Raw genomic sequence first — 12,500 nt, 5'->3', positions numbered from 1 at the left:
GGTTTTTGCGCCGCCCCGGCTGACGCGGTTTTCGCGCCGCCCCGGCTGACGCGGTTTTCGCGCCGCCCCGGCTGACGCGGTTCGGACTTTGCACTTTTTGGCTGTGCCTGGCTGGCGGCCCACTCACTCGATCGCCAGGTCTGTTTGCCCCGGTGGTTCCACCGCCAGGCTTAAGCGCGAACTTTTTTTGTTTGTTTTCTTTTGATTAAGCGCAAGCTTTTTTCTTTGTTTTCTTTTGATTAAGCGCGGGCTTTTTTCTTTGTTTTTTTTTTTTATTTCGCCCCGGCAGACGCGGTTTTTGCGCCGCCCCGGCTGACGCGGTTTTTGCCGCCCCGGCTGACGCAGTTCGGACTTAGCACTTTTCGGCTGTGCCTGGCTGGCGGCCCACTCACTCGATCGCCATGTCTGTTTGCCACAGTTTTCCCGGTGGTGCCGCACCCGGGCTCGCCCCGGCTGACGCAGTTTTCGCGCCGCCCCGGCTGACGCGGTTTCGTGCCGCCCCGGCAGACGCGGTTTTCGCGCCGCCCCGGCTGACGCGGTTTTTGCGTCGCCCCGGCTGACACGGTTCGGACTTTGCACTTTTCGGCTGTGCCTGGCTGGCGGCCCACTCACTCGATCGCCATGTCTGTTTGCCACAGTTTTCCCGGTGGTGCCGCACCCGGGCTCGCCCCGGCTGACGCAGTTTTCGCGCCGCCCCGGCTGACGCGGTTTCGTGCCGCCCCGGCAGACGCGGTTTTCGCGCCGCCCCGGCTGACGCGGTTTCGTGCCGCCCCGGCAGACGCAGTTCGGACTTAGCACTTTTCGGCTGTGCCTGGCTGGCGGCCCACTCACTCGATCGCCATGTCTGTTTGCCACAGTTTTCCCGGTGGTGCCGCACCCGGGCTCGCCCCGGCTGACGCAGTTTTCGCGCCGCCCCGGCTGACGCGGTTTCGTGCCGCCCCGGCAGACGCGGTTTTCGCGCCGCCCCGGCTGACGCGGTTTCGTGCCGCCCCGGCAGACGCAGTTCGGACTTAGCACTTTTCGGCTGTGCCTGGCTGGCGGCCCACTCACTCAATCGCCATGTCTGTTTGCCACAGTTTTCCCGGTGGTGCCGCACCCGGGCTCGCCCCGGCTGACGCAGTTTTCGCGCCGCCCCGGCTGACGCGGTTTCGTGCCGCCCCGGCAGACGCGGTTTTCGCGCCGCCCCGGCTGACGCGGTTTCGTGCCGCCCCGGCAGACGCAGTTCGGACTTAGCACTTTTCGGCTGTGCCTGGCTGGCGGCCCACTCACTCGATCGCCATGTCTGTTTGCCACAGTTTTCCCGGTGGTGCCGCACCCGGGCTCGCCCCGGCTGACGCAGTTTTCGCGCCGCCCCGGCTGACGCGGTTTCGTGCCGCCCCGGCAGACGCGGTTTTCGCGCCGCCCCGGCTGACGCGGTTTCGTGCCGCCCCGGCAGACGCAGTTCGGACTTAGCACTTTTCGGCTGTGCCTGGCTGGCGGCCCACTCACTCGATCGCCATGTCTGTTTGCCACAGTTTTCCCGGTGGTGCCGCACCCGGGCTCGCCCCGGCAGACGCGTTTTTTTTTTTCTTTCGCCCCGGCTGACGCAGTTTTCGCGCCGCCCCGGCTGACGCGGTTTCGTGCCGCCCCGGCAGACGCGGTTTTTTTGCACCGCCCCGGCTGACGCGGTTTTTGCCGCCCCGGCTGACGCAGTTCGGACTTGGCACTTTTTGGCTGAGCCTGGCTGGTGGCCCACTCACTCGATCGCCATGTCTGTTAGCCACAGTTTTCCCGGTGGTGCCGCACCCGGGCTCGCCCCGGCTGACGCAGTTTTCGCGCCGCCCCGGCAGACGCGGTTTTCGCGCCGCCCCGGCTGACGCGGTTTTTGCCGCCCCGGCTGACGCAGTTCGGACTTGGCACTTTTTGGGCTGAGCCTGGCTGGCGGCCCACTCACTCGATCGCCATGTCTGTTTGCCACAGTCTTCCCGGTGGTGCCGCACCCGGGCTCGCCCCGGCAGACGCGTTTTTTTTTTCTTTCGCCCCGGCAGACGTGGTTCCCCCCCCCCCCCCCCCTTTTCGCTCGCCCCGGCTGACGAGGTTTTCGCGCCGCCCCGGCTGACGCAGTTTTCGCGCCGCCCCGGCTGACGCGGTTTCGTGCCGCCCCGGCTGACGCGGTTTTCGCGCCGCCCCGGCTGACGCGGTTTTTGCGTCGCCCCGGCTGACACGGTTCGGACTTTGCACTTTTCGGCTGTGCCTGGCTGGCGGCCCACTCACTCGATCGCCATGTCTGTTTGCCACAGTTTTCCCGGTGGTGCCGCACCCGGGCTCGCCCCGGCTGACGCAGTTTTCGCGCCGCCCCGGCTGACGCGGTTTCGTGCCGCCCCGGCAGACGCGGTTTTCGCGCCGCCCCGGCTGACGCGGTTTCGTGCCGCCCCGGCAGACGCAGTTCGGACTTAGCACTTTTCGGCTGTGCCTGGCTGGCGGCCCACTCACTCGATCGCCATGTCTGTTTGCCACAGTTTTCCCGGTGGTGCCGCACCCGGGCTCGCCCCGGCTGACGCAGTTTTCGCGCCGCCCCGGCTGACGCGGTTTCGTGCCGCCCCGGCAGACGCGGTTTTCGCGCCGCCCCGGCTGACGCGGTTTCGTGCCGCCCCGGCAGACGCAGTTCGGACTTAGCACTTTTCGGCTGTGCCTGGCTGGCGGCCCACTCACTCGATCGCCATGTCTGTTTGCCACAGTTTTCCCGGTGGTGCCGCACCCGGGCTCGCCCCGGCAGACGCAGTTTTCGCGCCGCCCCGGCAGACGCGGTTTTCGCGCCGCCCCGGCTGACGCGGTTTTTGCCGCCCCGGCTGACGCAGTTCGGACTTGGCACTTTTTGGGCTGAGCCTGGCTGGCGGCCCACTCACTCGATCGCCATGTCTGTTTGCCACAGTCTTCCCGGTGGTGCCGCACCCGGGCTCGCCCCGGCAGACGCGTTTTTTTTTCTTTCGCCCCGGCAGACGTGGTTCCCCCCCCCCCCCCTTTTCGCTCGCCCCGGCTGACGAGGTTTTCGCGCCGCCCCGGCTGACGCAGTTTTCGCGCCGCCCCGGCTGACGCGGTTTCGTGCCGCCCCGGCTGACGCGGTTTTCGCGCCGCCCCGGCTGACGCGGTTTTTGCGTCGCCCCGGCTGACACGGTTCGGACTTTGCACTTTTCGGCTGTGCCTGGCTGGCGGCCCACTCACTCGATCGCCATGTCTGTTTGCCACAGTTTTCCCGGTGGTGCCGCACCCGGGCTTGCCCCGGCAGACGCGTTTTTTTTTTTTCTTTTCGCCCCGGCTGACGCAGTTTTCGCCCCGCCCCGGCTGACGCGGTTTCGTGCCGCCCCGGCAGACGCGGTTTTTTGCGCCGCCCCGGCTGACGCGGTTTTTGCCGCCCCGGCTGACGCAGTTCGGACTTTGCACTTTTTGGCTGAGCCTGGCTGGCGGCCCACTCACTCGATCGCCATGTCTGTTTGCCACAGTTTTCCCGGTGGTGCCGCACCCGGGCTCGCCCCGGCAGACGCGTTTTTTTTTTTCCTTCGCCCCGGCAGACGTGGTTCCCCCCCCCCCCCTCCGTCTTTCTTTTTGTTTTTTTTTTCGCCGCGGCTGAAGTGGATTTTTCGGTGCCTCGACGCCCCGGTAGTCGCGGTTTTTCCGTTTCCGCACGGCCCCGGCTGACGCTGCTCGGTCACAGTCGCCTTTTGTGAGGATTGCAGACTTCTTGAGCGCGGGTGTTTTTTTTTTGTTGTTGTTGTTGTTTTATTACGCATTCGCTCCAGCAGACGCTGTTTAGACTTTTTGTTTCCTCTTTTATCCTGCGACGAGGTGACGAGGTTTATTCGGTGCCCCGCCGCCCCGGCTGAAGTGATTTTTCCTGTCCCGTGCCGCCCCGGCTGACGCGGTTGGGACTTCGCGTTTGTTCGGCCGCCACGGGTTTTGGCGCACTCGCTCGGTTGCTTGTTGTTGCCACTTGTTGCGAACCCAGGTTTCTTGAGCGAGCGCGGGCGTTTTTTCTTCCTTTCTTTCTTTGTTCTATGTGTTAGCGAATCGGCCTTTAATATCACACGAGGACTCACAACCAACAATTTTCAGTTTGAAGTGTAAAAAATCTGCAGGTGTTGACGTAACTGACTTGCCCCGTACCCTTGAGTACATCCATGAAGTTCTCGTAGTACTACTAAATCGCATTATTCCAAGTGGAGAAATTCCCATAAACTTGCAAACCTCTACACGAAAATCGGTGCGCGTGATAAAGTTGAAAATTATCGTCCGATATCAAATGTGCCTTCTATAACACAAATTCTAGGAAAAAAAAAAAAAAACACTTGTTCGCCGTTCTCTGCGCCGTGACTGGCAGCACTCCGGCGAAGCGAAACGGGGTCGATTCGAGCACGATATCGGCGTCTTTCGACGTGCTCGCCGGCGACCGTCGCACGAGTACGTCGCACGAGCGCGTCTGCCGGGGCGCCGTTTGCGAAGCCGACGCAAAAGTGGGAACCGCCGCTCGGATGATCGCCGCTTTCGGCAGAGTGAGTGTTGGCACTCCGGGGAAGCGAAACAGCGTGAATGCGCCCACGAAATCGGCGTATTTTGAAGTGCCCGCCGGCGACCGTCGCACGAGTACGGTAAACCGCGTCAGCCGGGGCGTAGTTCGGGACGCCGACGAAAAAGTGGGAAGCGCAACTCGGATCTTCGCCGTTTTTGCAGGAGTGAGTGGCGGCCCTCCTGCGAGACCAAGAAGCATCGATTCGTGCACGAATTCGGCGCCTTTCGACGTGATCGCCGGCGACCGTCGCTCGAGTAGGGCAAACCGCGTCTGCCGGGGCGGGCTTCGGGACGCCGATGCGAAAGTGGGAAACGCTGCTCGGATGTTCGCCGTTTTTGGCCGAGTGAGTGCTGGCACTCGGGCGAAGCCAAACGGGGCCGATTACGGCACGATATCGGCGTCTTTCGACGTGCCCGGCGGCGACCGTCGCACGAGTACGGTAAACCGCGTCAGCCCGGGCGGAGTTCGGGACGCCGATGCGAAAGTGGAGAACGCCGCTCGGATCTTCGCCGTTTTTGGAGGAGTGAGTGGCGGCACTCCGGAGAAGCCAAGGAGCGCCAATTAGCGCACGATATCGGCGTCTTTCGACGCGCTCGCCGGCGACCGTCGAACGAGTAGGGCAAACCGCGTCTGCCGGGGCGGGGTTTACGACGCCGACGCAAAAGTGGGAACCGCCGCTCGGATGTTGGCCGTTTTTGGCAGAGTGAGTGCTGGCACACCGGCGACGCGAAAGAGCGCGAAAGCGCCCACGAAAGTGGCGTATTTGGACGTGCTTGACGGCGACCGCTGCAGGAGTACGAAAAACCACGTCAGCCGGGGCGAGCGACCCACGGCGGTCTGGGTGCTTATCGCTGCTATTATAGGGGCACCCCGGCAGACGCAGAAAAAAAAAATTTTTTTTCGACCTTCTTTTTTGCTGGTCGAGCTCGGGTAACCCAGGTCGCAATGGGAGCCGCGCACGAAAGCGGCGTCGCGAGACGCGTTCGCGGTCGCTAGTCGCACGAGCTCGGCAACCGCGTCAGCCGGCGCGGAGTTCGGGATGCCGACGGCTAAGTGGGTACCGCTGCTCGGATGTTCGCCGTTTTTGGCCGAGTGAGTGCTGGCACTCCGGCGAAGCGAAACGGGGCCGATTCGGGCACGATATCGGCGTATTTCGACGTGCTCGCCGGCGACCGTCGCACGAGTACGGCAAAGCGCGTCTGCCGGGGCGAGGTTTGCGATGCCGACGAAAAAGTGGGAAGCGCCGCTCGGATCTTCGCCGTTTTTGCAGGAGTGAGTGGCGGCCCTCCTGCGAGACCAAGAAGCATCGACTCGCGCACGATATCGGTGTCTTTCGACGTGCCCGCCGGCCACCGCCGCACGAGTACGGCAAACCGCGTATGCCGGGGCGGGGTTGGCGACGCCGACGCAAAAGTGGGAACCGCCACTAGGATGTTCGCCGTTTTTGGCAGAGTGAGTGCTGGCACACCGGCGACGCGAAAGAGCGCGAAAGCGCCCACGAAAGTGGCGTATTTGGACGTGCTTGACGGCGACCGCTGCAGGAGTACGAAAAACCACGTCAGCCGGGGCGAGCGACCCACGGCGGTCTGGGTGCTTATCGCTGCTATTATAGGGGCACCCCGGCAGACGCAGAAAAAAAAAATTTTTTTTCGACCTTCTTTTTTGCTGGTCGAGCTCGGGTAACCCAGGTCGCAATGGGAGCCGCGCACGAAAGCGGCGTCGCGAGACGCGTTCGCGGTCGCTAGTCGCACGAGCTCGGCAACCGCGTCAGCCGGCGCGGAGTTCGGGATGCCGACGGCTAAGTGGGTACCGCTGCTCGGATGTTCGCCGTTTTTGGCCGAGTGAGTGCTGGCACTCCGGCGAAGCGAAACGGGGCCGATTCGGGCACGATATCGGCGTATTTCGACGTGCTCGCCGGCGACCGTCGCACGAGTACGGCAAAGCGCGTCTGCCGGGGCGAGGTTTGCGATGCCGACGAAAAAGTGGGAAGCGCCGCTCGGATCTTCGCCGTTTTTGCAGGAGTGAGTGGCGGCCCTCCTGCGAGACCAAGAAGCATCGACTCGCGCACGATATCGGTGTCTTTCGACGTGCCCGCCGGCCACCGCCGCACGAGTACGGCAAACCGCGTATGCCGGGGCGGGGTTGGCGACGCCGACGCAAAAGTGGGAACCGCCACTAGGATGTTCGCCGTTTTTGGCAGAGTGAGTGCTGGCACTCCGGCGAAGCGAAAGAGCGCGAATGCGCCCACGAAAGTGGCGTGTTTGGACGTGCTTGACGACGACCACCGCAGGAAAACGAAAAACCACGTCAGCCGGGGCGAGCGACCCATGGCGGTCTGGGTGCTTATCGCTGCTATTATAGGGGCACCCCGGCAGACGCAAAAAAAAAAAAAATTTTTTTTCGACATTCTTTCTTGCTCGTCGACCTCGGGTGACCCAGGTCGCAGTGGGAGCCGCGCACGAAAGCGGCGTCGCGAGACGGCTTCGCGGTCGCTAGTCGCACGAGCTCGGCAACCGCGTCTGCCGGGGCGGAGTTCGGGACGCCGACGGCTAAGTGGGAACCGCCGCTCGGATGTTCGCCGTTTGTGGCCGAGTGAGTGCTGGCACTCCGGCGAAGCCAAACGGGGCCGATTCCGGCACGATATCGGCGTCTTTCTACGTGCTCGCCGGCGACCGTCGCACGAGTACGGCAAAGTGCGTCTGCCGGGGCGGGGTTTGCGACGCGTACGCAATAGTGAGAACCGTCGCTCGGATGTTCGTCGTCTTTCGCCGAGCCAGTGCTGGCACTCCGGCGAAGCCGAACGGAGCCGATTCGGGCACGATATCGGCGTCTTTCCACGTGCTCGCCGGCGACCGTCGCACGAGTACGGTAAACCGCGTCAGCCGGGGCGGAGTTCGGGACGCCGATGCGAAAGTGGGAAGCGCCGCTCGGATCTTCGCCGTTTTTGGAGGAGTCAGTGGCGGCACTCCGGTGAAGCCAAGGTGCGCCAATTCGCGCACGATATCGGCGTCTTTCGACGTGCCCGCCGGCCACCGTCGCACGAGTACGGCAAACCTCGTCTGCCGGGGCGGGGTTTGCGACGCCGACGCAAAAGTGGGAACCGCCGCTCGGATGTTCGCCGTTTTTGGCAGAGTGAGTGCTGGCACTCCGGCGAAGCGAAAGAGCGTGAATGCGCCCACGAAAGTAGCGTATTTGGACGTGCTTGACGGCGACCGCCGCAGGAGTACGAAAAACCACGTCAGCCGGGGCGAGCGACCCACGGCGGTCTGGGTGCTTATCGCTGCTATTATAGGGGCACCCCGGCAGACGCAGAAAGAAAAAAAAAAAAAAATGGGGACATGGCGTGCGTCACCGTGCGGCTTCGCAGCGTTGCCGAAGTCGCCGAGCCCTTCGACTGAGCCGAACGGCGGACAGGGAACGTTGGTCGGCCGTTCTAACCTGTCGGTGCCACGCCGAGACGTCGTTAAGGAAAACCGCGTCGTGGGCCTCTACGACGCCGTCGAGTCGTTGTACGTTTGGTGTCCAGCGTGTCGGCGGCGAGTAGCGGACACGTCGTTCACGACTTCGGTCTTTCGCAGTCGACGCGAACTTGCGGAGAGTCGTGGTGCCTCACGTTTTCGGCAGAAACCGCGGCGGAATTTTCCCGTGCGTGCGCGCACGACCTCGGTGCTGTGCCGTCAGCGTAGTGTTGCACAAACTCGTGGCCTACCCAAGGTGCGGTACGTTTGCGGCCGTATCCTCGGTGGGAATTTCGTGAGTAGGGTCGCAAATTCTACGACCTCGGCGGGTTTGAGAGCGACGTAGACTTGTGGCACGCTCAACGTGCCACACGTTTCGGGGCACACCCGCGGTGAAATTTTCTCGAGTACGCTCGTATTAGTGCCCAAGGAGGTCTGGGTACTTATCGCTGCTATTATGTGGGGGTTCTCGTGAGCGGCGTACGCGAAAGCGACCGGGTGTCTGATATGCGGCGGGCTTCGGCCTCGTCAAGCGTGTCCTCGGGTCTGCTCCAGGGGAATCCACGGCAGTCGTCTGCAGCCTCATCCGCTTGATGCGTTAGGGGCTGGTTGTCGGACGGTGCCGTTTTACCACGATATCGAGGTGTGTTCCGTGTCGTCCTCGGGCGATTCAGATGCGAAAGCGCCGAAGACGCGGGCGTGACCCGTCGTCTGGCGGCTTTGCAGTCTCGGCTCCGTTGCTAGTTCCGGCCGGTCCACCGACAGTGCAGCGGGCTTGGGCAACCCGCACGGCGCGACCGAGTCGATGCAACGAAAAAGAGCGAGCATGAACGTGCTTCTTGCCGCACGGCTCCCACTCGTCTTTCGGGAAGGTTGTGCCGTAGCGAGCTCGAACGCCGTCATCTCGGAGTGCAAAATAAGCGTGTTGGGGCGCCTGAAGGTGGCCTCCGCCGCACACAGACTGCGTCCGGCCCGCCGAAGGCGAGGACGGACGCGCAGTCGAACGATTACCTGGTTGATCCTGCCAGTAATCATATGCTTGTCTCAAAGATTAAGCCATGCATGTCTAAGTACATGCCGAAATAAGGCGAAACCGCGAATGGCTCATTAAATCAGTTATGGTTCCTTAGATCGTTTCTTCCTACTTGGATAACTGTGGCAATTCTAGAGCTAATACATGCAGTGAGCCTGGAGCCCTTTGGGTAACGGGTGCTTTTATTAGACCAAGATCGATCGGGTTTCGGCCCGTATTGTGTGGTGACTCTGGATAACTTTGTGCTGATCGCATGGCCACGAGCCGGCGACGTTTCTTTCAAGTGTCTGCCTTATCAACTTTCGATGGTAGGTTACTTGCTTACCATGGTTGTTACGGGTAACGGAGAATCAGGGTTCGATTCCGGAGAGGGAGCCTGAGAAACGGCTACCACATCCAAGGAAGGCAGCAGGCGCGCAAATTACCCACTCCCGGCACGGGGAGGTAGTGACGAAAAATAACAATACGGGACTCTTTTGAGGCCCCGTAATTGAAATGAGTACACTCTAAATCCTTTAACGAGGATCAATTGGAGGGCAAGTCTGGTGCCAGCAGCCGCGGTAATTCCAGCTCCAATAGCGTATACTAAAGCTGCTGCGGTTAAAAAGCTCGTAGTTGGATCTCAGTTCCAGACGAGTAGTGCATCTACCCGATGCGACGGCTCGGACTGAACATCATGCCGGTTCTTTCTTGGTGCACTTCATTGTGTGCCTCGAGATGGCCGGTGCTTTTACTTTGAAAAAATTAGAGTGCTCAACGCAGGCGAGTCGCCTGAATAAACTTGCATGGAATAATAGAACAAGACCTCGTTTCTGTTCTGTTGGTTTTTGGAATACGAGGTAATGATTAAGAGGGACGGACGGGGGCATTCGTATTGCGGCGCTAGAGGTGAAATTCTTGGACCGTCGCAAGACGAACTACTGCGAAAGCATTTGCCAAGAATGTTTTCATTGATCAAGAACGAAAGTCAGAGGTTCGAAGGCGATCAGATACCGCCCTAGTTCTGACCATAAACGATGCCAACCAGCGATCCGCCTGAGTTACTCAAATGACTCGGCGGGCAGCTTCCGGGAAACCAAAGTATTTGGGTTCCGGGGGAAGTATGGTTGCAAAGCTGAAACTTAAAGGAATTGACGGAAGGGCACCACCAGGAGTGGAGCCTGCGGCTTAATTTGACTCAACACGGGAAAACTTACCCGGCCCGGACACTGGGAGGATTGACAGATTGAGAGCTCTTTCTTGATTCGGTGGATGGTGGTGCATGGCCGTTCTTAGTTGGTGGAGCGATTTGTCTGGTTAATTCCGATAACGAACGAGACTCTAGCCTATTAAATAGGTGCGGGGTTCCCAGCACCTTACAACCTTCTTAGAGGGACAAGCGGCTCCTAGCCGCACGAAACAGAGCAATAACAGGTCTGTGATGCCCTTAGATGTCCGGGGCCGCACGCGCGCTACACTGAAGGAAGCAGCGTGTCTTTATCCCTGTCTGAAAAGACTGGGTAACCCGTGGAACTTCTTTCGTGATTGGGATAGGGGCTTGCAATTGTTCCCCTTGAACGAGGAATTCCCAGTAAGCGCGAGTCATAAGCTCGCGTTGATTACGTCCCTGCCCTTTGTACACACCGCCCGTCGCTACTACCGATTGAATGATTTAGTGAGGTCTTCGGACCGATGTCCGGCGCGGCCTTTCGGTTGCGCCGGTCTGTTGGAAAGATGACCAAACTTGATCATTTAGAGGAAGTAAAAGTCGTAACAAGGTTTCCGTAGGTGAACCTGCGGAAGGATCATTAACGGATTGTGAAGGGTGAGCGCCTCAGCTGCGTCTGCGCCCGACACTTTCTGCCGCTGACCCCGTTTGGACGCGGGGTCGGCTTTTCCCCACGGGGCTGCCTGAATGTGGAGCGGCACCCCGTGACAAATTGTTGCGCCCAGCGGACGCCAACACCGCGACCTTGGACGGTCGGCCAGGTGGCGGACGCGGGTACAAACGGCGCAACGCACTCATAGGTCGGCTTTCGACCCGCCACTGCACCGTGGCTCGAAGCGCTCGAAATGCGCGACCCGACCGCTGCGGGACCGCCTAGTACTGTAAACAGGAGCGGCGGAGCGCGAACGGCGAGTCGTGGTTACGTCGGTAGAAGGCGAGGCTGCGCGTTCCCGAAACGCCAGCCGAGTGCCCTCCCGACCGTTCGAGCGTGCAAGAACGAGACCCGACAATCGCGCGGCGACTGCCAAGTACGAGAGGAACGGCACAAGCGTCGGCGGTCGGTCAAGGAACTGGCGATGTGACGGGTCCGCTGTGCACCAGTGCATACCGTCCCGCCGTCCGCGGCAAGCGCCTCCGCGTCCTCGGGTGACGGAGGCTGCCGGTCGGTTCTTGCAGGCGAGGGATCTCGCTGGCACCGGTTCGCGTTGACGCGCGGCCGGTCATGGCACGGCGATGCGACGGCCGAGGTGCGCAGTACTCGATGGAGGAACCGCACGCTCCGATGACCGTCCCGCCCTCCGCGGCGTATGCGTACCGACCGTAATGGTTGCAGCAGCGCCGGCCGGCTTTTGAATTCGCCACACGAAACACGGTGCGAGATCGCGGTTAGGGGAGCGTCGACGTTGCCAGGCGTTTTGCTTGCTGCCGAGGGAAAGGCGGCACGGCCACGTCGCGCTCGTCGCGATTAGCGGGTCTGCGCGCTTTGGGAAGGTGCTGCAACGACTTGCCGAAAGAGGAAGCACGGAAGAACGAGGGACTTGGACGTCCCGACAATTGAACGCACTTGCGGCCAGGCCCTTGCTGGCTTCGTTCTTCCGCCTCGAGTAGGCTCGTACGCGGCTCCGGCGCCGAAAGTGGTCCTTGGCACCGACTTCGGTGGACGTGGGAAGTGCCGCGCAAGTACGGCGCGCCTGGCTCCACCTGTTGGCTAAAGTAGGCAGCCGGATCGGCATTTTGGTGTGCGGTGGCAAACCGTGGATGCGAAAAAAGCTTGTGCGATTTCGTGGAACAAAAAGCGGGGGTCCCCCTTTTTATGCGGAGGAGACCGACCCGCCTGCCGTGGTGAACCGCGACGCCACGGTAAAAACGGGAGAGGCTTGTCGATGGGACCGTGCATCCCGCGCTCCACGGAGGCCGGGAGGCGGCCGCCCGAGGAAATGTGTAGCCGTCGAGGCCCGCATCTGCGTGCACTCTTATCCAAATGGGTGTACCGCAGGCATTTTCTGGTTAGGCGGGCCAATGAGAGCGAGCACACAACGATACCTACGGGTCCGGCTTGGAGAACCGGCTTCGACGCCTCCCGAGTATTTATAGAGGGGTGGACCACGAAAGCACTCGCAAGTAGCGAAAGCGAAACGCCGTCCGAAACACACCGTTTGCTCGATTTGCGGCAGCCGAAAAAGGCGCGGCAGAGTTTTGGAGTCCAAGCGTGCGCTGAAAAGCGCCCTTCTTGGCCACTGTTTGGCCGAGTGCCAGAAA

At 61.5% G+C, this 12,500-nt stretch overlaps 1 non-coding gene across 1 annotated transcript; it reads left to right on the top strand.

Annotated features, from left to right (window-relative positions):
- The first annotated feature begins 9,009 nt into the window (after positions 1 to 9,009).
- On the top strand, positions 9,010 to 10,824 carry LOC142792930 (small subunit ribosomal RNA). The gene has a single exon (XR_012891310.1). It is a non-coding gene; the product is annotated as a small subunit ribosomal RNA (ribosomal RNA).
- Positions 10,825 to 12,500: the final 1,676 nt, after the last annotated feature.

Source organism: Rhipicephalus microplus, unplaced genomic scaffold (genome assembly GCF_043290135.1).
Source record: "Rhipicephalus microplus isolate Deutch F79 unplaced genomic scaffold, USDA_Rmic scaffold_264, whole genome shotgun sequence".
Lineage (NCBI taxonomy): Eukaryota > Metazoa > Arthropoda > Arachnida > Ixodida > Ixodidae > Rhipicephalus > Rhipicephalus microplus.
Note: the sequence above shows the minus strand (reverse complement) of the source record. Positions and strands in the feature narration are given on the sequence as shown.